Raw genomic sequence first — 24,041 nt, forward strand, 5'->3', positions numbered from 1 at the left:
GAAGATCTCCCCAGAGGATCCCCACTGCTAGCTTCAGTGTTCCCTGTAAACGCAGCACTTCGGCCAAGCTCTGATTTATTTAGCAATTTTGCATGTTAGTCCATCTCTTCTGTATCTGTTTTCAGTAATACTTTCCAGTATGATGTCATACCAAATACTTCTAACTCCAACAGAGATTAAACCTCCTGCATCAACAATACAAGAGCTCATTTATGTTAGAAAAGAGTTTTGAGTTCCTCTGGCATGAGCCACCTTGGTAAATGTATCTGTTAAGATCAAGCATGCTGATTACATGAGCCTTTGGCAAATGCCCTGCCACTTCTATTTCTTTTCTTCTTCCCATCTTTAATTGGAATTTCATATCAACTGTGTTAGCCCAAATTCCAGAGGACTTGTGCAAGAGTTGTTTATGTAGGTGTCCATTCATGCCATAAGCATCTACCATTAACTGGATATTTCCATCCTTGAACTTCCTACCTTCATTATCCCATCACACCTTCCTCGTTTCTTCTCAGGGAGGAAAGATTTCTGATGATCATCCAAGTCTCCATTTCTTTGGGCACTGACATTGTTTTCACCAGCCTGGTGCAAATGGTCTGGTGTAATTCATGGGAATCTGGTGGTTTGGTTTGACCACATGTAGAAGATGACCAGTGGGGTTTTCTCCACTAGCCTAGGGTCGGTGTCCCAGTTTATGTCTTGCCAAGTAACAAACCCCACTTCTTTTGGGTGTCCTCTGCATAGAGGACTTGTCCCTCCACCATACATTCTGGGTAGTCTCTTTTTGGGGTCCTGAATCTCAGGTTATCCTCCACTTGTTCTGCTTTTAATAGACTTCTGTTCTGGGGTGCTTGTGAGTTCTCCTCACGTTTGCAGCATCCTTGGTTTCCATGTCTGGGTGCATGCAGTGTACCAAGATTTGCTTTTCTTCTCATCCTCCTGCTCACTTTGTCTTCTGTCTACTTCTTTTTACACTAGTGTGAACCTTATTTTCCCCTCTGTTTCTACCAGCTCATCCCTCATTATTTCCTGTCCTCATATTCTTCAAAGTCTGCCTTTTAGAGTTCCTTCATCATGCATATGTTAGGAGATGATGAGCTGTCTGTGCAGCATCCTTCTCCCTCCTTAACGAGCTTGAATTCCCATCTGAACTGCCTTGGGAATTCTTGGGTTTCCTCCCGGTATACAGGAGTTTTTGCCTCTGATGTGACAGGCAACTCTTGCTGGAGCAGCCTCTACTAGATACCCACTGGAGGATAAAGCATATGATTTTTCCTCTGTTTGCTGCCTTCTCTTAGCTCTCTAATTGAATCTGTATTCCTAGAATTCATCTTTTCTGCCCAGCCCCCAAGAGGGGATAAAGACAACACCCCCACCCCCTCAAACTTCCTTCCAAACAGATTCCCTCTAAGGTTCAATCTCATGTTCCCTGCACCCTCTTCGCTCCACAATTTCAGATACAGAAATGTTGGAGAGAAAATGTACAGAGTGCAGGATCTCAAAAAAAGATGAGTCACATCATCTTAACACTGAACTGCAACATTAAAACTTTGTGTTTCAATCAAACAAGTGTCTGATGTCCATGAGAAAGTGTGGGTTTGGCAAAGAGCAGGAGGCGTTAGGCCTTAAACCTGCCATTAGCCCAGGAACTATTACTCCTTGTTCTGCAAGTCAGCCAAGTCCCATTTGTTAAAAGAATGGATCTCTGTATTTGAGCATTTGTGATGCTGCTTGGGCAAGTTCAGTTTCAGCTTACCAGGCAGCACGTGGATGTGCCTGGGAGTTCTTAAATTAGTCACAACAGTGGTGGACTAAAGAGCCAGGGGAAAGTCCTGGGGCCAAAGATGTGTGGTAATGCAACATATTAGATGTGTGATACTGCAGTACATTAGGTGTGTGATAATGCAATATATTAGATGTGTGATACTGCAGTACATTAGATATGTGATAATGCAATATATTAAATGTGTGATAATGCAATATATTGGATGTGTGATAATGCAATACATTGAATGAGTGATAATGCAATGTATTATATGAGTGAGAATGCAATACATTGGATGTGTGATAATGCAATAAATTAAATGAGTGATAATGCAACCTATTAAATGTGTGATAATGTGTGTGACAGTGCAATCTACTAGCTGTGTGATACTGCAGTGTATTAGATATGTGATAGTTCAATACATTAACCATCACTGCTGTTTATACCACAGATACCAACCGAGTCAGCTGCAGCTCTGGGGCATTTCTCAGGTCAGCAGCTGGGATTGTATATGGCACCAATCTTCTATAAACAATGATGATAACCTTTGGAGAACATTTCACAAGGGCAAGGAACAGCCAGCTCCAGGAGATGGTGAGGACTTGGGGTAGCTTTTGAATGGGGATTTAACTTCCTCGCTTGCAAATGGAAGGAATTTGGGCATATTAATCCAGAATACACAGGATGACAGATGATAAAGCTGTTGTAGGTAGGAATACATTTGTGTATTATAAACTGCTAAATGCAGATTGAAACAGTCATTTCCTAAACCCTCCATTCATCAACTATGTGTACATGAATATTTTAACCCAACCTCAACCTGTAACGAGGAACGAAGCTATTTGGGTGGTGTTCAGTGTGGTCGAGCAAAGCAGAAAGGGAAATCAGTATAAAAGGTGAAAAACAGGGGAAGCATGAGGAACCAGAATGAGCAGGACAAATTGATTCACCACCAAAACAGAAAGATTTCTGAAAAGTCAAGTATAAAAATTGCTGCAGCCCAGGGCCAGGTTAGCCAAGATCCACACAAATCATCCACACAGTGGCCTTGGCAGCACTGCACTGATGGTGTTTGCACAGGGCCGAAGGAGTGCTGCACAATATTCTAGTGTGCTGGGCACAAACAGACTGATGTTTTTATTAGGTGCCAAGCATGAAGATATTCCCCCCTTTTTCCCCCCCCTCAAGATAAACATCTGCCAGAGTGAGTTAGGAGAGATTCCCACGTGACTGCTGTTTGAGTTTCTGTGCGTGTCGGCCGTGCGGGACGCTGCTGGTTTCCCTCTGTCTGTTTCTGCTGTGTGGAGAGCACAGGATCACAGAGCACGGGATGGCAGGGGTTGGAAGTGACCTCTGGAGATCACCCAGTCCACCCCCCTGCCAGAGCAGGACCATCGAATCTAGCACAGGTCACACAGGAACACATCCAGACAGGGCTTGAAAGTCTCCAGAGACTCCACAGCCTCTCTGGGCAGCCTGTTCTAGTGCTCTGTGACCCTCACAGTGAAGAAATTCCTCCTCATGTTGAGGTGGAACCTCCTGTGCTGGAGTTTGTCTCCACTGCCCCTTGTCCTATCCCAGGGTGCAACTGAGCAGAGCCTGTCCCCTCCCTCATGACCCCCAGCCCTCAGGTATTTATAAACATTAAATCCCCTCTCAGTCTTCTCCAGACTTAGCCCCAGGGCTCTCAGCCTTTCCTCATCAGGCAGTGCATGAGTCCCTTCATCATCCTTGTAGCCCTCCCTTGGACTCTCTCTCCTCCTGAACTGAGGAGCCCAAAACTGGATGCAATGTTCCAGGTGGCGTCTCACTAGGGCAGAGTAGAGGGGGAGGCAAACCTCCCTCGATCTGCTGGACACACTCTGCAGGGACAGATGCAGCAGGCTCCTCTGCAGTGCTGCTGTGGTGTGTGTCAGGGAGCTTTCTGTGACCCTTCCACATCTCCTTCCCCCATCACACTTTTCACTGGGAGGATCCCTCGGCAGAGCTCAGCAGCAATGAGAGCTCCTAGCTGCTTTCTGCACTCCCGGCTCTGCTGCTGGGCCACTGCAGGTGAAATTTACATAGTTTTGCATTTAAGGGTCATGCAAAAGACAACTATCTTTCAGGGGATCTCTCAGCCTCAGAGAGCAGATATCTTCTCCCACAACTGATAGAGGACCAAAACCAAAGTTCCTCTGGAGTGTAAGCTCTGAAGACTCAAAACATTCACCATGTGCATGAAAATGGCACTAAAAAGTCCTGGGTTTCTTTGTGTTGACATGGTTTTAAATGGGCAAAAGGTGGTGCTCCCACTAAGCATAGCTGCCATCTGCCTGCCCTTCAGACAGGGTTAAAAGCTGTACTTTGAAACCCCTGAGCCCTTGCAGAGTGTGCACAGGCACAGACACGCTCACATCTAGAGGCCTTTGCGTGTGTGCCTAAGGATGTGCACGGGGAGGTGAATGTGGCAGCTTTAACGCTCTCATGCTAACACACCAAAGAGAAGCAATGCTCTTCAGGAGAGAGCTGCAGGAACTATCAAAGGGAGCTGGGCTATTTATTGGTATCTAGAGTTCACGGGTTCACATTTCTTAGCCTTTAATAATGTTAGGTGCTGATGGTTGAAGATTAAAAGCTAGCCTGGGGAAGCAGGGTGATCTAACAGATAGGGCATTCACCCAAGGATCCGGAGTCCAGGCTGGCATTGTTTGTGTGGAAGTCGGTGGGAAAAGTTCAGGGGCTGAGTGGTTTAGTCTCAGCCCAACACCAAACTCGGTGGTTGTCTGCAGTGGGGCTCTGTTATTTTTCCTTCTTTGTGCCTCTGTTTTTTTTTTTTCTCTACCATCTATCAGCCTGCCTTGTCTGCAGATTCAGAGAAGTCTTCAGGGCTCTGCCTGCCTTTTTTGGGTGCTGAGTACTGAGACTTAAGTGCTGGCCAGGATCTGTGACACTGTCTTAAAAGGACTAACATCTGGGCATGGTAATGGACAGGTGATAAGCAGGTAATTTATCACAGAATCCCAGAATGTCAGGGGCTGGAAGGGACCTCAAAAGCTTATCCAGTCCAAGCCCCCTGCCAGAGCAGCATCACCTAGAGCAGATCACACAGGAATGCATCCAGGTGGGTTTTGAATATCTCCGGAGAAGACTCCTCCACAACCCCCCTGGGCAGCCTGTTCCAGGGCTCTGTCACCCTCACAGAGAAAAATTGTTTCCTCATGTTTCTGTGGAACTTCCTGTGCCTCAATTCCCACCATTGCCCCTTGTGCTGTCCTTGGGCATCACCCAGCAGAGCCTGGCTCCAGCCTCTGGGCACTCACCCTACACATCTTTATCACCAGCAATGAGGTCACGTCTCAGGCTCCTCCTCTCCAAGCTACAAAGCCCTCAACTCTTTCAATCCTTCCTCGTAAGGAAGATGTTCCACTCCATCATCTTTGTGGCTCTGCACTGGATTCTTTCAAGCAGTTCCTTGAGGTCCTTCCTGAACTGAGGTGCCCAGAATTGGACACAATATTCCAGATGTGGCCTCACCATGGCAGAGTAGAGGGGAAGGAGAACCTCTCTGGAGGACCTACTAACCACAGCCCTTCTAATCCACCCCAGAATGGCATTGGCCTTCTCAGCTACAAGAGCACATTGCTGGCTCACGGTCAACCTTCCATCCACTAGGGCCCCCAGGTCCTTTTCCCCTTCACTGCTCTCCAACAGCTCAGTCCCTAACCTATGCTGATCTCTAGGTTCTTTTTAAAAGTGAACAGAAATTCAGGAGTTACTTAGAATTAAGCTTTCACCTCTGTGAAGTGGGGTGTACCAGTTTGGTGTTTTAGGGGTGCACTCCCTTTCAGGTTACTGTTGTACCAAGATCCTCTACACTTTAAAACAATGTTCAGATCCAGTAACATTTAAAATACAATCAAGATCCTGCATTAGTATTTTCAAAGAAACACTAACATCAGAAGTTCCTGCACTGTAAACTCTTCATTTCCCATTGTATGGAACTAGTGGAGCTAGACAGTAAGAGACTTATCCAAATTCTTCTTGTTTTTCAACCCCCTCTACATGGCCACACATGATCTGGAGCTGGACTGGGATGCAGTGGTAATTTGAAATTCAAGTCCTTTGGAATTTCAAGCTGCAAGACATTGACTGCAAGACCTGGAAGACAAATTCCAGGTTACAGACTGCTGGAGGGAAGGAGGGCATAGAAAAGGGCAAATTAGTTACTTGAATGTCTAAGCAGGGGTTTTGCATTTATAAAGGCCACTAACTATCAAGGGAACCAGTCAGTGGTAGCTGCAGTATTTAGCTTTAGGCTCTTCTTAAAGTCTCATGTGACAAAAAGCATGGAAATTTCCTCTTTCCTGACCCTAACAAAATTCCTCTTTTTATTTTTTTGTGGTCTTTTCAGTGTTCATTGTCTTCTATATGGAAAAGAATAGGGCATGAAATCCAACAACTAGTGCAAAAACTAAATGAATGTGACCAACAACCGAGAACAAATGGAAACTGTTACACACATGGAAACACATTGAAAGTGCAAATGGGAGTGCACAAATGTCACCAAATCTCATCAGTTGGTGTTAGCCTGATCCTGACCCCTTTCAAGCCAATGTAAACTCCATTAAATGTCAGTGAGAGCTGCGTTTTACTTAGCTGAGGTAGGTTAAAACCTAAGAGAAGCCTTTGCAGAGATCAACAGAGAGGTCTGGAGCACAATCTGCTCTCCCTGGGGATGGGCACCTTCACTTTGGCCATACCTGGTTGTGCTGTTTGCCTGCCTGCAGCAAGTCTGGGGCAGGACTTCTCCTCTTGTGTCAAAGGCACACCTAAAGAAGGAAGTAAATAAAGTGGAGAAATTGCAGCATTGTGTGGAATGGTTGCCTGAGGAGTGCTGCTTCACCTGGGGGGGCCTGAGGTTGCATTGATAGATTAGTTACTGTCAGTTACTGCTGGGCTTGCAGAAGCCCCTGTGTGGTTGTCATCTGGTTTGCTCTGGCTGCTCTCATTCCCAGGGTTGTTCTCAGCCCTGCTGTCTGCTGTGCTTTGAATCATCTGTGGTTTAGAGGCAGAAAGAAGAAAAGTGCAAGTCAAATCTGAGCTGCAAATCAAATCTGGGATTGTGAGATGTTCTTGATGCCAAAAAAAAAAGAAAAAGACAAAAGTTAAATGTTATTTTGATGTCATTGTAAAGCAACTGCCATGTGTTGGCACTAGCAATAAATCATTGCTGCAGGAACAACAGTTTTAGGGAAGGTTTACAGCAGACCTGGCTTTTTGCTCCATGGTTTAAAAGGCAAGAAATCAATCCTGGCTTTAGGATAAATAAGTCAGGCTGGTCTGCCTTGTTTTTTTCATCCCCCCCCTCCATTTGAACACAAACCAGTTTGTAAAGTGTCCATATTTAGTTAATCCACTGGAATGCAATGAAATCTAAAGGCACACAACATTTATTCAATTTGATGTATAAATAGATTACAGCATTTCCAGCATTCCAGTCTTATGATCAACTGGAATCCAGATCAGGTTTCATTTAACCCAGTTAACAAGAGCGAAGTGGATGGTTTCAGGTATCTCCCGTGGAGTTCAGCTGAGTGTTCTCTCATCCATTTCAAACTCATATTCAGTGAAGAGCAGTATCAGTAGTGGAGAAAATCCACAGCTCTTCCACAGGCTTTGTGTGTCTTGAATCTTTGTTTGGCACCAGTGTGTTTTAAGGGGACATGGCAACAGTTCAGTGCTGGATTTCCTGAGGGATGGGCTGTTCATTTTCACAGAATCAAAGAATGCCAGGGGCTGGAAGGGACCTCAAAAGCTTATCCAGTCCAAGCCCCCTGCCAGAGCAGCATCACCTAGAGCAGATCACACAGGAATGCATCCAGGTGGGTTTTGAGTATCTCTGGAGAAGACTCCTCCACAACCCCCCTGGGCAGCCTGTTCCAGGGCTCTGTCACCCTCACAGAGAAAAATTGTTTCCTCATGTTTCTATGGAACTTCCTGTGCCTCAATTCCCACCATTGCCCCTTGTGCTGTCCTTGGGCATCACCCAGCAGAGCCTGGCTCCAGCCTCTGGGCACTCACCCTGTACATCTTTATCACCAGCAATGAGGTCACCTCTCAGGCTCCTCCTCTCCAAGCTAAGGACCCTCAGCTCCCTCAGTCTGTCCTCATAAAGAACATGTTTCACTCCATCATCTTTGTGGCTCTGCACTGGATTCTTTCAAGCAGTTCCTTGAGGTCCTTCCTGAACTGAGATGCCCAGAATTGGACACAATATTCCAGATGTGGCCTCACCATGGCAGAGTAGAGGGGAAGGAGAACCTCTCTGGAGGACCTACTAACCACAGCCCTTCTAATCCACCCCAGGATGGCATTGGCCTTCTCGGCTACAAGAGCACATTGCTGGCTCACGGTCAACCTTCCATCCACTAGGGCCCCCAGGTCCTTTTCCACTTTTCAGTGAGTAATCTCTGTGCTTTGTGTATAAACAATCATTCAGGGGGTTTACCAGCTACAGCAATTATCTCTCCCTGTTGAAAACACAAATAATGGCAGGGCATCAGTTTATTTATTTATACATTTTAATTAGCATGGGGATGTTGTCTAAGCAGAAAGGGAATGTGCACACATTTCACATTAAAGAACCTGTGGCGTGACTTGCTCTGTGGTTAGAGATCAGTTTGCAGTGCTGGGCTCCTGCTGAGTTCCTTCTGGGGTGTTTGTGGTGCAAGAGGAAGTATGGAGTAGAAAGATGGTCTGATTTCAAGACAAGAGAGCAGTTACAGAGTAGACATTTAAGCAGCTGCAACTTATAACAACAACAACAAAACAACAGCAATAATAATAACAACAGCAATAATAATAACAGCAATAATAATAACAATAGCAATAATAATAACAACAGCAATAATAACAACAGTAATAATAATAACAACAGCAATGATAACAACAGTAATAATAATAACAGCAGCAATAATAATAACAATATCAATACTAATAACAACAATAATAACTCAATGGCCTAGGTCAATAGACTTTGCAGGGAGCTCTGCTTGTTTGGAGCAGAGATGTCTGTGCTCTCTGCTTGGCTGAGACAACCTTTCTGTGGTTCCAGTGTGTGAGATGCTTGGGTTCAAAGGTGAACCCCTATCTATGCCCCTCACATTTCACTCCAGCCAGTGCAATGCCTTCTCTTCCCCTTTTTACTGGTGAAGCATGCATTCAGGAGCAAAGATTAGAGCTGGATAAATAAAGGTGTGGGGGAACTTCTGCATATTTAGGTTCTGAGTAATTTTTGACAGATCTATTGCTCCCATATCATGTGGGGTACTGATTAGCCACAACTGCTTCCCTGGCCTTTTTTTCTCCTGTGCCTAAATGCGCTACACAAAACTTAACATTTCACAGCAGCTGCAATTTGCCTACAAAGGCACAGAGATTGGTTTTGTGTGGACAGTGGATCAATGGATTCTCTGGCTCCAAATGGTAGCTGTATACCACACTCAGACTAAGAAACATCACTTTTGTGGCTCGTTCCTGCTTTTCTTGTTCAGATTGTGCAGGTCCTAGCCAAGCCTGTAACTTTGCACCTACTGAGACCCTCCTGCTGCTAGACGCTGAAATGATGTGCTGAAGGGAAACCTAAACTCAGTTCACCTAAGTCTCAAGGTTTGGCTCTTAATTTTGTTTGCACACTGCCACAAGCAGTTCCACTGAGCTCAAACTGTCAGTGAGAGGGAGAGATTACACAGCAAAAAGTGTTGGAGTAAACAAGCACATGGTTGCTTGTGATGAGCTGCATTCTGTGTTGCTATTGAATCACAGAGTATTAGGAGTTGGAAGGGACCTCAAAAGATCATCCAGTCCAACCCCCATACCAGAGCAGGATCACCCAGGGCAGGTCACACAGGAACACACCAGATGGGATTTGAATGTCAATGGAGAGAGACAACACAACCTCTCTGGGCAGCCTGTTCCAGGGCTGTGTCACCCTCACAGTGAAAAAGTTTTTCCTCATGTTCCTGTGGCACCTCATGTTCATAATGGAACACTTCCATTCTAAACCTGAGTGGAAGAACAGGCACAATCAGTTGTCCTTCATCAGGAATGCTGAAGAAGTGATCTCAGCATGTAGCCCTGTGTGCAAATTCAAAACAGTTTCAGAGATTTGTCTTGGGAGCCTCAGCAAAATGAGAAAAGAGAACATTTGGGGAAGGGAATATTCTGAAGCTCATCAGAGGAAACTGATTGAGGTGGCACAAACTGACTTCTGGGGTAAAATGACAAATTACTTTAAAGATCACTTCCAGGATTCCCATAATCATAGAACCGTAGAATTGTTAGGCTTGGAAGGGACCTCAAGGATCAGCCAGTTCCAGCCCCCCTGCCATGGGCAGGGACACCTCACACCACAGCAGGTTGCCCAGAGCCACAGCCAGCCTGGCCTTCCAAACCTCCAGGGATGAGGCTTCTACCACCTCCCTGGGCAACCTGTGCCAGTCTCTCACCACCCTCATGGGGAACAACTTCTTCCTCACATCCAATCTGAATCTACCCACTTCTAGTTTTGCTACATCCCACCCAGTCCTATCACTCCCTGACACCCTCAAAAGTCCCTCCCCAGCTTTCTTGTACTTCAGATACTGGAAGGCCACAATGAGGTTTCCTCGGAGCCTTCTCTTCTCCAGACTGCACAACCCCAACTCCTTCAGTCTGTCCTCATAGCAGAGCAGCTCCAGCCCTCTGATTATCATTGTGGCCCTTCTCTGGACACCTTCCAGCACCTCCAGATCCTTCTTGTAATAGAGGCTCCAGGACTGGATGCAGTAGTCCAGGTGTGATCTCACCAGAGCAGAGGGGGAGAATCGCCTCCCTCCACCTGCTGGCTGTGCTTCTCTTGATCTCCCTCCTTTCGGCTCTCATTATTATGCTAATAGTCCCCTGTGGGATGGCAAGGCCAAACAGATTCTGCATTAGGAGTCTGATCAGTGGAATTGTCCTGAAGGTGTTAAGCAGTGTGGAAGCTCTTCAGTAATCCACTGCCAAGGCAGTGCTATACTAAGCATTCTCTTTGGAGGAGGTTGGGTTGGTTTTGGTCTGTTGGTTTTTTTTCTCAGTTGCACTATAAATAAGTTCTTCCATATGGATAAAAATTAGCTTGTAAATGTTGCAAATTAAGACCATAGGGTAATTTTCTTCAGGGGCTTGTGTTCTGCTAAGGCATCTGAAAATGGTTAAGGGATTTCAATATGGAGCAGTCTCCAAGCAGAGGAGTGGTGGTGTCTGCAGGGAGCACTCAGGACTCAGTGGTCCTCCTCTCACAGATAGAGAGGGATGGTGCTTGGAGTTTCTTTTCAACCACAGCTCCAGGCAAATTGCTCCCTGGGGCTGCCAGGAATATTCCCCTTCACAACACCCCTGCCCTGCTGGTTCTGCCATTGCCATTGCTCCTAAAGCTCTGCCTTTTGGGTGTCCTGCAGTAAAAACCTATTCCTGTTAGCTGTTGCCATTCCCAGCTCAGTAGCTGTGGCTCTCAGGAGCTCAGCTGGAAGGTCACAGAGAGGCTGTACCAGGCTCTTATCAGGAACCCAATCAAGGGCGGGCAGACAAGCACTGTCTGGCACAGCGCTGTCAACAAGAACACATGAGAAAGCACAATTTCACCTTTCCATTACCAGAACCACTGCCCTCATTTGGTTGTCTCTCTGTTTCCACATGCCATAGCATGCACAGTTGTTCTACACCAGACTTTTCTATCAAGTGCTAGTGGGAAAGGTGGGAACTGCCTCTTGTTGGTAGCTGGTGTCAACTCAACAGGAGCACAGAGTCTTTTGCACTGCCTTTGGTGATCATCAGCAAGTGCATCTAAGGGGAGACCAGAGAAAGTATTTACAAGCACAGAATTGTTAGGCTTGGAAGAGATCCCCAAGGATCATCCAGTTCTAACCCTCCTGCTGTGGGCAGGGACACCTCACACTACAGCAGGTTGCTCATAGCCACATCCAGCCTGGCCTTAAACACCTCCAGGGATGAGGCTTCCACCACCTCCCTGGGCAACCTGTGCCAGGCTCTCACCACCCTCATGGGGAACAACTTCTTCCTCACATCCAATCTGAATCTCCCCACTTCTAGTTTTGCTCCATCCCCCCCCAGTCCTATCCCTCCCTGACACCCTCAAAAGTCCCTCTCCAGCTTTCCAGTAGCCCCCTTCAGATACTGGAAGGCCACAATTAGGTCTCCTGGGAGCCTTCTCTTCTCCAGACTGAACAACCCCAATTTCCTCAGTCGGTCCTCACAGCAGAGCAGCTCCAGCCCTCTGCTCATCCTCGTGGCCCTTCTCTGGACACCTTCCAGCACCTCCAGATCCTTCCTGGGACAGAGGCTCCAGGACTGGATGCAGTGCTCCAGGTGGGGTCTCATCAGAGTGGAGTAGAAAGGGAGAATCACCTCCCTTATCCTGCTGGCTAGTCTCTGTTGATGCAGCCCAGGATACAGTTGTCAGAAAGAAATACTTCCTCCCCACTCCTGAGAGCAAGAAAACCATGGAGCATCTTAATGTCAGACTTTGCTACCCTACTGCAAGAACATTTTGTTTTCCTTTGCTCTAACAAGCAGCTATTGTCTGCTTACCAGGGCTTTAGCTAAGCATGCAGTGAGGCTCAGGTATAGCTGCTAATTCTATATTCTATTTATATCAACAACATTTACCTTACATTAATGGTTGCCAAAAAAGAAGAAGAAAGAAGTAAATAGCAATGTACTGAGACCATGGAAAACAAAATGTGGTTTCTGGCTTGCCAAACCTTCATCACTGAGCACATTTTTCCTTCGTGGTTGCCTTGCTGTAGTAAACAAAGTTGAGGGTTAGGCCATTTTATTGCTAACAAGTCTGTATTGATGCATAATAAAAATCAACTGCTGCCCTTCCTTTTCAGAAAGGGAAGCTGCTGGGTTGCTGTAGCCTGGCATACAAAACCCAGGAAAACCAAACAAACACCTTTTGGTTAGGATAAACAAATGCATTTATTGATACTCTGGGGGGAAAAAAAGTTCTGTGACATCAAAAAGTGCAGTTCTCAGCTGGTTGTAGAATTAGAAGCACCACTATGACTTCCTTATTTGTGGATAAACCTACTGAACAGTGCAAGGATCAGGTGGAATTAAACCTGGAACTGCTCTCCACTAAAAACATCCAGAGCTGGGTAACTGAAATCAATACCAGCAGGCACACAAGAAATGCAGGGCCCAAGCTTGAATCATAGAATCATAGTGTGGTAGGTTGGAATTTTAAAGGCATAGCCTAGAACCACTACACACAGAATCACAGAATCAATCATAGAATGGTCTGGGTTGGAAGGGACCTCCAAACCTTATCCAGTCCAACCCCCCCTGCAGTCAGCAGGGATATCCCCAACTAGATCAGGCTGCCCAGGGCCACCTTGACTATCTCCAGGGATGGGGCCCCAAACACCTCCCTGGGCAACCTGTTCCAGTGTTCCACTAGTCTCATAGTAAAGAACTTGTTCCTAGCGTCCCTTTTAGTTCAAGCAGGATTCCCATCGGGATCCAGTTTGGGAATAGGTGTCAGCAAGCACTTTGCAAGTTTTAGTGATGGCTACTGCCCTGGAGAGAGCTTTTTCTAAGTGCTCTGCACTCTGTGGTGCATAGAATCTCTGACCCTATGATTTATGGCTTTTTTCTTCCCTTAAAATGCTGGCAGAGCACAGGCACCAGTGATGATCTAACTGCAATCCAAAGCCAGTGGAACCCTCAGAAGGTTTTTACCTTATCTGAAATGGAGATGAGTGCACACCCAGCATGTTCAACCATCCCATGTGCAGCTGCAGAGGCTGCAGTGGGGATGGTGGCTTCCTGCTGCCTTTCCCTGCTGTGCTGGCACTGTGCTATGGTTCAGACTTGGCAGGACATGGCAGAGATTAAATATCGCTCTGAAGGCTGCAGGCATCACCTTGTTATGACTGCTGCCTTTAATACCCTCCCAAATATTAGCAACAGTGTCAGAGGCATTTACATGAAACCCAGACATGGTTTGGAAAAACGGGAGAAAATAAAGAGGGGAGTCCCTCTCTAACTGAATCACAGAATCACAGAATTGTCAGGGCTGGAAGAGACCTCAAGGCTCAGCCACTTCCAACCCCCCTGCCATGGGCAGGGACACCTCACACTACAGCAGGTTGCTCACAGCCACAACCAGCTTGGCTTTAAAAGCCTTCAGGGATGAGGCTTCCACCACCTCCCTGGGCAACCTGTGCAGTGTCTCACCACCCTCATGGGGATGAACTTCTTCCTGAAGTGAGCTGCAGGGTTTTCTTTCTTTTCAGGACTGTGGTGACAAACCTGTGCAGATCATGAGTGCTCACCTGAGAATGGACAGCCCCAGGAGAATCCAGGATCTCCAAATTCCCTCTGAATCAGTAAATCTTACACCTCTCTGTCCACTGCTTGGGTTTTTTTTTCCCATCTTTTCTCCCTTCCCCATCAGAGACAATCACAGTTTCAATCCTCCTGAGCAACTACAACTACCTGAAAGGAGATTGTAGCCAGGTGGGGGTTGGTCTCTTCTCCCAGGCAACCAGCACCAGAACAAGAGGACACAGTCTGAAGCTGTGCCAGGGGAAGTTTAGGCTGGAGGTGAGGACAAAGTTCTTCCCAGAAAGAGTCATTGGCCATTGGAATGTGCTGCCCAGGGAGGTGGTGGAGTCCCCATCCCTGGAGGAGAACAAAAAAGGCTTGGATGTGGCACTTGGAGCTATGGTTTGGTTGTCAGGAGGTGTTAGGGATTAGGTAATAGGTTGGACTTGATGATCTCTGAGTTTTTTTCCAACCTGGCTGATTCTATGATTCTGAGGTTCCCTTGAGAATGGCTCTAAAATGCTTTTGGAGTGGCTCTACCAACCTGAACAAGCTTGCTCTAGGTCAGCACAAATTTGGCCTCTGTTTTTCACTTGTTTTCTTTGCCTGATGATGTTTGAAAATGGGAGGGGAGGGAATAAAAATCATCTGCCTTGCTTAAGCAGCAGCCAGACAGGGTTTGATTAGAGGATACCATGAGTGCTGTGGATTTTCCTCCTTGGACAATAGGATTTGTTTGTGCTGGCTGCCACTGCTGCTGCAGAGAACTCACTCAGCAGCACACAGTAAAGTACACTATGACTAATTCAGCTGCTAAGCAGTTTTATTGTGGTCTCTGCTATAGGAGCTCCTGGCTTTTCCCTTCCCCCCCCCCAGCATTAAATCACAGGCAGTTTGGGGATGATACAGTCATACAAAGAGGAGATCAGCTGAAGAAAAAGGGAATTATTTTTTTCTTCTGAATTTCCTGGCCTTCTAGCACTGACACTTTCAGTTTGCATCACAGTGACCACCATGTAAGAGCCATGTGGTTTCTCAGCTTTTCCCCTCAGTGAAGCACTCAGAAGATTTCACAGCTGTCTGAAGCCAGAACAGGGAGGGGATTGTCCCCTGGTACTCAGCTCTGGTGAGGCCACACCTTGAGTGTTGTGTCCAGCTCTGGGCACCTCAATACAAGAGAGATGTGGAGGTGCTGGAGCCAGGGCAGAGCAGGGCAAGGAAGCTGGGAAGGGCCTGGAGAATCAATCTGATGAAGAGCAACTGAAGGAGCTGGGGATGGTTAGTGTGAAACAGAGGAGGCTGAGGGGAGACCTCATTGCTGTCTACAGCTACCTGAAAGGTCCTTGCGGAGAGGCTGCTGCTGGTCTCTTCTCACAGCTAATTAGTGACAGAACAAGAGGGAATGGCCTCAAGCTGCCACTGGGTAGGCTTAGTCCTAGCAAGAGTGGTCAGGGACTGGAATGTGCTGCCCAGGGAGGTGGTGCAGTCCCCAAGCCTGGCTGTGTTTGAAGGTGGTTTGGCTGTGGTGCTTGGGGCTCTGGTTTAGGGGTGAATCTTGTAGAGCAGGGTTCTGGGTTGGATTTGGTGATCCTGAGGGTCTGTTCTAAGCTGAATGTTTCTGTAATTCTGAGAAGCTCAGGCACTGTTTAGATCAAAGATATTTTGGGGTTTTTTTTAAGTTCTAGGACATTTCTCCATCTAATTATCTCAGAGCTGACTTTTTTTCCCTTCCCTTTGGTGCCAGTAGCAAAGGGTGGAGGCGATAAGCCAGGTGAGGTTTGTTCTCTGCTTCAGAATTGCAGGTTGCATGGTGCTATGCAGTGGGTCAAAAACAACTCTAGAGGAAGGTCTGTGATGGTCCTGTGCACCTCAAACATCTTGATGGAAGAGTTTCCTGCAGGTTGCATGGCCCTTGTGCCACAGTCCTCACTGTTTAGAGATGCTAACTGACTGCTGCTCTGTGTAGAGCAAGCTGAGCACAAGATGTGAAGTACAGATGGAAGTTTTCTGAAGGAAAGGATGTAGGCTATGAGAAAATGTTAGAGAGACTGAGAGCCCTGGGGCTGTTTAGTCTGGAGAAGACTGAGAGGGGACCTGATCGATGTCTATAAATATCTGAGGGGTGGGTGTCGAGGGGGCCAAGATCCTTTTTTCAGTGGTGCACAGTAATAAGCCAAGGAACAATGAATACCAACTTGAACACAGAAAGTTTCAGCTCAACATGAGGAGAAACTTCTTTAGAGTGAGGGTGAGAGAGCCCTGGAGCAGGCTGCCCAGGGAGGTTGTGGAGTCTCCTTCTCTGGAGACTTTTCAAACCCACCTGCATACATTCCTGTGCAGACTGCCCTGGGGGATCCTGCTTTGGCAGGAGGCTTGGACTGGATGATCTCTGGAGGTCCCTTCCAATCTCTGATGTTGTGTGATTCTGTGTTACTGTCAGAGTGGGTTGCATTTGTGCTGTTCCAGCATGGGGGACTCACCTTGTCAGCAGTGGCAGGGCAATGGTGGGCACCCTGGCAAGCAGTTCCCTTTGGTGAGAAGTACACAGGGAGTGATTCTTGGTCTGGTGGCTGTGATGTGCTTCAGTGAATCAGAGTTTCTTCCCAGGGTGTTACTAAGGGTGACTCCGTCCAGGCATTGTCTGCTCCAGTTGAAAAATCATCCTGTCATCAAGGCCTTTATGAACACACAGAGGTCAGAATAACCTGGAGGAGACAGAGATGGTGGTGGAGGTAGGATGCTGAAATACAGAGCAACAGAGCCATGGAACTGTATTTTTATTCTGTGTAGCCCAATCTCGGGCTGAACTTGTGTAAATATGGCCCTGTTTGCTCATGTGGGAAGAGGCTTTTAGAGTGGTAAGTCAATATATAGTATGAGAGATTTGGTGTGAGGGAAATTCATGGTGAGCTCTAGGAACATGAAGGGTAAGCAGCACCCAAGTCACACATGCAGCAGAAAGGGGGAGTGAGGGTCAGATTCCTTTCAGTTAAATGTGCATGGACTGGATGAGCTTTGAGGTCTCTTCCAACCAGATGGATTCTGTGATTCTGTGATGCTGCTCAGACTCCAGTCACAGTGTACACACAATGCTATGCAGTCTGGAGAGGAGAAAGCTCTGAGGACACCTTATTGTGGCTTTCCAGTATCTGAAGGGGGCTACATGAAAGGTGGGGAGGGACTTTTTAGGGTGTTGGGTAGTGATAGGACTGGGGGAAAATGCAGCAAAACTAGAAGTGGTTACATTCAGATTGGATGTTAGGAAGAAATTCTTCACCATGAGGGGTTAGAAGGCACCAAGGATCATCCAGTTCCAACCCCCCTGCCATGGGCAGGGAGACCTCACACTACAGCAGGTTGCTCACAGCCACAACCAGCCTGGCCTTAAACACCTCCAGGGATGAGGCTTCCACCACCTCCCAGGGCAACCTGTGCCAGTCTCTCACCACCCTCATGGGGAACAACTTCTTCCTAACATCCAATCTAAATCCACCCATTTCTAGTTTTGCTCCATTCTCCCCACTCCTTTCACTACTTGACATCTTAAAAGGTCCCTCCCCAGCTTTCTTGTATCCCCCTTCAGATACTGGAAGGCCACAATTAGGTCTCCTGGGAGTCTTTTCCTCTCCAGATTGAACAGCCCCAACTGTCTCAGTGAGCAGAGCAAACTGCCCTGAGCCTGGCTGTGCATCGTGCAGCACAAGGCTGCTGTTGCTGGAGCTGCATTTTTGCAGATGCATTGGCACCTGGTAGGGGATGGGGGGGCAGTGGGTTTGAGTGTCAAATTACTGAAGGCTTTTTTGGCCTCTACTTTGTGTGTTCTCAACCAGGAAAGGAACCAAGGTTGTGCTTACAACAGCGGTGATGCAGGGTAGAAGCTTGAACAGCTGAAGATAAAACTGTGCAAGGAGAGGGGGATGCTTTCAGCTGCCTCCCACATTTTCTGTTTATATCTTTCCTGCCACATTTGTATTCTCATTCCTGCTTCCCCTTTTGCATGGGTGGCAGCAAGAGGAGATTTGCTAGGTTCAGGGTGCAGGATTCTCCAAGGGCAGTCGGTGCTGCTGACTTCCATCAAGCACCAGTGGCCTCCCAGAGATGGTGATCCAGTGTTTGGTCATCAAAGTTCTCAAGGATTGCAAGTCAAATTCTTCTGTCTTCCTAGCAGATTGCTAGGGATTTCACATGAGAACATGCACTTGAGTCATGTCATGACTGAAAGCCATAGCTTGAGCTGGGATTGAGCAGTACCTTGAGCCAGTGTTCACAAAGACAAGCTGTGGGATGTGAAACAAAGCCAGTAACAGGAACCTGACAGGCCCTTGAGGCACCCCCAGTGACAAGTTGGCATGACTTACCTCTGTAGAATGTGCAATGTGGGTTATTTCCATGACTCATGTGCTCTTGCATGTTGATAGAAACCCTGTCACCCTGTTTCCTCTTCATAAAATGTGACACTCAATACCTTTCAGCCTCGTCTGGCTGAAATACAAAGGTGGAAAGCTGTGCCCTCCCAGTCCCTCCTGGCCTTCACTCCAGCCTGGGCAGCTTCCTCTGCAGGAGTTACTGGCACTAGCCCACTCAGCTGTGAAAGAGAAAGCTTTGTGGCAGAGGATTGATGGCAGGATCAGTCCTTCTTTAGTTCCAAGTTAGGTTTATAGGGAGTCACACCTGGCAAACTGAGCCACCGGGGGACCCACAGAGCAGAAGAGGCTGTGTCACGTACGGCACGGGAGCGTTCTGCTCTGTGAGGAGGCTGTCTAGGCAGCATGCTAGTCCAGATGAACCCAGCTAGTCTTGATGGTTAAAGCAATCAGAACCTGACAGCACGTTTGGGTGGGTGCAAGGGGCAGAGCTGAGCACTCTGGGCTGCCCCATCAGACACAGGACCTGGATGGCAAGGTCACACCACGGCTCGGATAATGAGTGAGCCTGAAAGGAAGCTGCTTCATGCTGTGTTCAAAGAAGTAAGCATCAAGGGTATCTTGGAAGGCATGTGAGTTAAAGATGTGGTAGAGTTTTATGAGCTTATTTTCACAGGTTATAAAAAAAAAGAAGAAGAAGAAGAAGAAAAGAGTAATTCAGGAATGTTCTTCTTCCTGACTTTTATAAGCACCAGCAGAGCTTTCAAAAATGGACAATAGTGCATTGTGTATGTGCTCAGGAGGCAAACAACAGAGGCAGGGAAATCTGATGTCAGGTTGGCTTCCAAATTCACTATATATCATGCAAACCAAACCTTGTTCTTACTTGTGCAGCTGCTGAACTCTTTAATTATAAGAGTTGCTTAAAAACACCCAAAACCCAAAAGAGCAAAGTGCTGAGACTTCCTGCAACGTGCTGAGATTTAATGCATAGTGCTGAGACTTCATTCAAAGTGCTAAGATTTGATGCATAGCGCTGAGATTTAATGCATAGTGCTGAGACTTCATTCAAAGTGCGGAGATTTAATCATAGAATGGTTTGGGTTAGAAAGGACCTCCAAAGGTCATCCAGCCCAACCCCCTCTGCACTCAGCAGGGACATCCTCCACCAGATCAGGTTGCCCAAGGCCTTGTCGAGCCTCACCTTGAATATCTCCAGGGATGAGGCCTCAGCCACCTCCCTGGGCAACCTGTTCCAGTGCTCCACCACCCTCCTAGTAAAGAACTTGTTCCTAATGCCTCATCCTTTGATACCCTGCTCTGCTGGAAGATAGTGAATGGCAGTGAGTCTGAAGTCCTTGTGTGGTGGGTTAGGAATGGCACCAGGAGCAAGGAGCTGTGTTCTAATCCTTGCCTGGATGCTAGTTCAGTGCCATCAAGCAAATGTCTTTGCCTCCTTACATCACAGCTACTCCATTTTCAAAACAAGGCTGATTAATATCCAGTTGTTAATCCCCTCAAGACCTGCACTTGTAAAACAGCAACAGCACAGGCAGAGCCAGGTGGCAAATGATCCACAGGTAGTTTGTGCTCCTGGCCTATGGCAAAAAGCTGCTTGCTTTCCATGAGAGTCTATTCAGCAGCCTGCAGCAGTTGCTAAGTAAGCAGTGGAGATGATGAAATCACTAATACTCAGGATTAAAAACTGTGGAAAGATTTATCAAGTTCACCAGACCTCTCTGAAGACTTCCTCCTTTCCTTGTTTGGAAAGCATTTTAAATTCATCACCACCGTCGTTGTTTTGCTGTTGCTAATTCTCAGACCCTTCCATTCAAGTTTTATGCACTGAAAAGAATAATTGTGGTGTCCAAGTCTTCATCTGTGTGTTACTCAACACAAAAGGGTCATTTTGTGGGTGTCAGGATCTGGCCACAGAGACACCAAACTGAATAGCATTTATTCATCACTGTCTTATCTGGGTGCTTATCTGGCTTAGCTTTTCACTACTTCTTACAAAACATCATTCCACAGAAGCTTTTTTTGTCATGGCATGAGAATGTTCACGAGCAAGGCTCATTGCTGGGAGCAAGAGGTACAGGGCTGGGCCCAGAGGCTCTTGTGGAAATAAAAGAGCATGGCAGAGAGGTCCTGAACATATCACCAGTGGCAGTCTCTAAGAACAGAATGGGTTTGCAATGAAACATGCTCCAAAAGGGTGTCAGAGACATGTTCACCACTCACCACCATGAACTTAACTCCCACACAGGGCACATTCCAGGAGCAGTCAATGTTTTTGTGCTAAATTGGATGTTAGGAACAAGTTCTGCATCATGAGGGTGGTGGAACACTGGAACAGGTTGCCCAGGGAGGTGGTTGAGGCCCCATCCCTGGAGATATTCAAGGTGAGGCTTGACAGGGCTCTGGGCAACCTGATCTGGATGACTGCAGAGGGAGTTGGACTGGATGACCTTTGGAGGTCTCTCCCAACCCAGACCATTCTGATTCTATGAGAGTGGGTACTGCCAAAGTGGGTACGACTGAAAGGTTTGCTTCACCCACAGCAACCCTGAGCAACTCCTAGCCTTAAGATAAACCTCTCTAGGACACAAAGTTTGTTTCCTCAACCCAGGAAGTGCCTTCATAACCAGAACTCTCTTTTGCACACATAAGTATGGCTCTCAAACTGTCCAGTTCCACGAGATATGTGAAACCCATCAGAATGACACTCCTTTGGGGGCCATCTCCTTATGCCTGGAACCAGACCGACTCTGTGAGCCTTATATGGTGCAGCTTTCATCCAAAGCTTGCTTTTATTTTCAGTTCAGTTGATGAATTTACTGTACTCATCCCAGAGTCATAGGGCATGTTAGCTGGATGGCTAAAGTTTCCTCAGAAAGGGGATTGTGTATTTAGAAGGATAACAGCAATATTCAGAGTGACATCAGTAAGGGTTATAAAAACAATCAGCAGAGTTTAGTTAAGGAATTCCTCCACTGCCACACAGAAGAACAAATGAGGAGTGGGGAAGGTACAGTTCCTCTGTGGAGGTGTTGCATAGCTGCCCCCCACTGTTCTGCTCTCCTCTCCTTGCTGCACACACGATCACAACACATCACAGTGAAGAGGCAGAGCTCAGTGATCAATAACTGGATAAGTATCTGAAGGGCAGGGGGCAAGAGGATGGGGCTGGATAATTTTCAGTGGTGCCCAGTGATAGGCCAAGGGGCAATGGGCAAAAGCTTGAACCCAGGAGGGTCCATCTGGACATGAGGAGAAACTGCTTTGCTGTGAGGGTGCTGGAGCCCTGGAGCAGGCTGCCCAGAGAGGCTGTGGATTCTCTGGAGAGATTCCAAACCCCGCCCTGGCCATTGTGATCCTGGGTGAGGTGCTGTGGGTGCCCTGCTTTAGCAGGGAGATTGGACTCGATGATCTCCAGAGATCCCTTCCAACCCCTACCACGCTGGGATTCTGTGTTCATTAGGGCTGGCCACTGGATCAGATACTTTAAAGTGGCAGACCTCTTTTGCCCACCAGGTGGACAAACCCCAAGCGCATGTGGTCACAAGCTCTTGCTCGTCACTGCAGAATGGCTCTACTGAGGAGCATGACTGACTGGCAAAATGTGCTAGAGAGCAGCATTTGAGGTGTGTTAGGAGGTGTACACTGTGAGCTGGGCTGTTTCCTGCTGTGAGAAACCAGCATGCTTGCTCTCCGCTGCATTCTCACCTGGAGACTGCTCGTGCCTCTTCATTCCTTCCAGTTTGTTCTTCCAAGTGGGGCAGAGGAGCCTCAGTCCCACCCTCCTGTCGTCAGGTCTTGTGGTGACTCTGCAATGTGGAGAAACTGGCAGAAGGATGAGCTCATGCTTGTTCTGTTTTCTGGCCTCAAGGAATGCAAACCCACTGACCTCATATCCATGTAGATGTTGGCAGATGCTCTTCCTCAGGCCACTTTGGAATCCCACATTGCACTGAGCCCTTAGCCTGGACTGTGCAGAGATGGGCAGCAAGTGGTCTTAGGAGATTCCACTGCTGCATGGAGAGTTAAAGCAAGCTCCTTGGGCAGGCTGACCTGGCTTTGGGCTCAGGAGCTGTGGGAAGATGGCTCGTGGTTCCAGTCTGTGTTAGGCTGCAGCAGGGAGAAAAAAAAAACAACTGTTCTTGCCTTTGACCTTTCAAGTGCTTTTTAGCAACGGTGAATATCCAAACAAACCAACTCCTGTGGAAAATCCTCGGTGATAATACAGCCAGAGACAATTATAAACATGGAAAATAAACAGAGCTGGCACGTTCTGAGCATGCCTCTAAGGTCTGCTCCTTTGCTCTGCAGTGCCTGCACTACAGAGGACTCACAGATGGGCTACCAGAGGAAATTTGTATGTAGAGCAAAATGAAAAACTAGGTCAGAGGCACAATTAACACTTCTGCTTTAAGAACAAGTAGCCAGGAGTCATTATAGCACTCCTGTGTCCAGCAGAGTGACCGCTTCCAGCGAGGAGAGCGGTGGGAGCAGAGGGGTGTGAGATCAGGTCCAATTTTTGTTTGCTTATTCTAGCAGAGATCCTCCCTAGAAAAGCAAGAAAAAGGCTCTTTATTCCTGCAGAACTTGTGGTGTTATCCTCTGTAACCTTCATGAGGGTGGGGAGTTAATACCAGAACCCTTGCACAGCTGCTCCCCAGGCTGGCTGCCTGGGGCACTCCTCAGCGCAGCCTGAGTTACGCTGATTTCCCACATCCCCCTCCCCCAAAACGCAAAGGGTTCTTACTGCAGGAATAAATCCTCTTTCTTCGAAAGACAGGCACAGAATTTCTCTGTGTGTGTGAATTAAAAGGTTTGGTCATGTTCCCACTGCAGCTGCTTGAAATGCATAAGCCTGAATTATCTGGGGAGCGTGACAAAAGCCTGACAAAACCTGGCAGTTTTAATTAACAGCTGTCAGAAGGCAGTGGATCTCCTGAGAAGACACAGAGGTGACAGATGAGCCTCTGCTAGCATCCTGTGTAGATTGCCTTTCAGGTAGTAAAAAAACCTATGTTTAAAAACATGATGTTGTGGGTTTAAGAAGTGGGATGTCTTACACTTAACACTTACTCATCTGCACAGATCCTAGAATCCTAGAATTGTTAGGGCTGGAAGGGACCTCGAGGATCAGCCAGTTCCAACCCCCCTGCCATGGGCAGGGACACCTCACACTAGTGCAGGTTGCTCACAGCCACATCCAGCCTGGCCTTCAAAACCTCCAGGGATGAGGTTTCCACCATCTCCCTGGGCAACCTGTGCCAGTGTCTCACCACCCTCATGGGGAAGATCTTGAAGTCTTTCAGATGCCCAGATCTGAGTCTCAGTTACAGATTTCCTTGAGTGAGAAGCTCAGTTTAACTCCCTGAAACAAGCCAAATGTGACACAAAAAGGATGGATTCTTGAACAAAAAGCTATCATCACAACCATCTGTGGATAACAAGGAGGGGAGAGTTTCACCACTGCCAATACAACATTCACAGCTGTAAGGTCTAATCTGTTTTCCAGTTAGCCAGGTGAACTGGGAATCACCAAGTGA

At 47.2% G+C, this 24,041-nt stretch overlaps 1 long non-coding RNA gene across 8 annotated transcripts in view; it reads right to left on the bottom strand.

Annotated features, from left to right (window-relative positions):
- Window positions 1–7,191: 7,191 nt before the first annotated feature.
- The window catches only part of LOC137444358 (uncharacterized), an 88,446-nt gene continuing 71,596 nt past the window's right edge, over window positions 7,192–24,041 (bottom strand). For 7 of the 8 annotated variants that reach the window (XR_010988129.1, XR_010988133.1, XR_010988131.1 and 4 more), the window contains 3 exons: window positions 22,210–22,611; window positions 16,600–16,824; window positions 7,192–10,687 (listed from right to left, as the gene is read on the bottom strand). This is a non-coding gene — a long non-coding RNA (uncharacterized lncRNA). The remainder of the gene's footprint in view (window positions 10,688–16,599; window positions 16,825–22,209; window positions 22,612–24,041) is intronic. The other variant, XR_010988132.1, reaches the window with a different exon arrangement.

This window comes from Melanerpes formicivorus, unplaced genomic scaffold, assembly GCF_026170545.1.
Source record: "Melanerpes formicivorus ecotype bairdi unplaced genomic scaffold, bMelFor1.0.p_v2 SCAF_12, whole genome shotgun sequence".
Classification (NCBI taxonomy): Eukaryota; Metazoa; Chordata; class Aves; order Piciformes; family Picidae; genus Melanerpes; species Melanerpes formicivorus.